Here is a 1,801-nt window from a genome sequence, read left to right as displayed (position 1 = left end):
AAAAAAAAAAGAAAACATAAGTATTCAGGAAGGTTTGATCTGATGTGCATTTGCACAGCAACCAAATGCATACCTTAATATCTGTTTTTAAAGAGGTTGTGGGAATCATACACTTGAAAGCTTCAGTGCTGGAGCACACATCCAGGAGACGGTTCCTATCACTCATTCTCCTATGGGAGCTGAAACTCAACCCAGTGGAGCTAAATATGCCTTGCATAGGAGACCAGCCAGAAGGAAAAAAAAAGAAATAAAGCCTTCTAGACTTAACTACAGTCCCTATGTTGGGGCTGGATCCTCATCCCCATCCCCTACACACTTGCCATGAAAAACACTGCTGAGCATCATAGATTCAGGCAAGAATTTGCTCATAGTGATAGCTGTCATTGGCTAGATCAGTCCTAAGGGCCTTGTGAGAAAGGTATTACTCTGACAACTACTGGAAAGCAATTTCTCCGTGTTGGTTTTAAGACATTTGAAGAAAGTAATTAACAGTGTCTTGCTGGGAGAAAATAACTTCATGTGTTACAGAAACCTGAAGGGATGTTCTGCACCATGTGCTGCCCCAAGGATAACATTTCAGAGCTAACAGAGCACAGCAATATCCAGTCAACTGGAAATTGAGAAGGATTAGATAGGATAGGTTCTAGGCATCAGGGAGAGGTAAAGCAGAAGCAGAAGGCAACAAGGCAGGAGTGAGCAGGGTCCTTCATGAGAGTAACCAGAACCAGTCAACACCTAGCCCTTACCTGACAGTTCACCACGATAAAAGGCAGGTCTGGAGTCAAGTCAGCAAGGCAAGCAGCAGGTAAGGTACAAAGCCAAGCACAGCTCAGCGAAGGGACATTACCAAAGCATAGCTTCTCCAAAAACAACTGAAGGGTGGAGACTTCATAGAATCTTCTGAGTTGAAAAGGACCTTTAAAGGTCATCTAGTCCAACTCCCCTACAGTGAATAGGGACACCTACAGCAGGATCAGGGTAATCATAGAATGGCCTGGGTTGAAAAGGACCACAATGATCACCTAGTTTCAACCCCCTGCTATGCGCAGGGTCACCAACTCCAGACCAGGCTGCCCAGAGCCACATCCAGCCTGGCCTTGAATGCCTCCAGGGATGGGGGTGTGCAGCTGCGCCATATCAGTGTTGCAAATCAACACCTGGCAGGGTGTGGTATGAGGCTGCTGATGAGAACTACAGAGAAAGATGGGTAAATGGAGAAAACAGAGCCTGTTGTTACATTCAGAGTTCTTGGAATATCCTTAAATGAATGTGACTATGGTCCTTTCTATTACAAAATCCTCTATAGATGTTGGAAGACTTAGGGAAGAATATGGAAAGCGCCATAAACTAAGTGCTTTGAGCAGCAGCCTAGATCAGGAACAGCCTGAGCCCTCTCCATCCAGCAACACTGATGATTCCTTCAGCTGAAACTGATGCTAGAGATCCCCAAAAACATCCCCTAGAAAATACATGTGGATAGGTCTGCCTAGCATGTGGGCAAACTGTGACCTGTGGATGAGGTTATTGCTGTTCTAGCTTCAGGTGCTATTTCTGAAGGAAAAGGAGATAAAGTTAGTAATTACTCAGGTTTCTGAGTAGATGCTTTTTTTCCTCTTCCTCTCCTTCAAAACATATCAAGTGGAGAATTAAATTGTACTCCTGTTGAACCTTTCCTACAAGCTCAGCTGTTGCTGATGATGGTACTTCAATGCCTGGTCCTAAGTTGCTGCAGCACAAATTCCTCCCTGAGCTAGCAGATCTATAATACCAGCATTAATATGTGGAAGTTACTTTTTTTTTT

The sequence above is a fragment of the Meleagris gallopavo genome, chromosome 4 (genome assembly GCF_000146605.3).
Source record: "Meleagris gallopavo isolate NT-WF06-2002-E0010 breed Aviagen turkey brand Nicholas breeding stock chromosome 4, Turkey_5.1, whole genome shotgun sequence".
In the NCBI taxonomy this organism is placed as follows: Eukaryota; Metazoa; Chordata; class Aves; order Galliformes; family Phasianidae; genus Meleagris; species Meleagris gallopavo.
The sequence above is the reverse complement of the archived record's forward strand: the minus strand, read 5'-3'. Positions refer to the sequence as shown.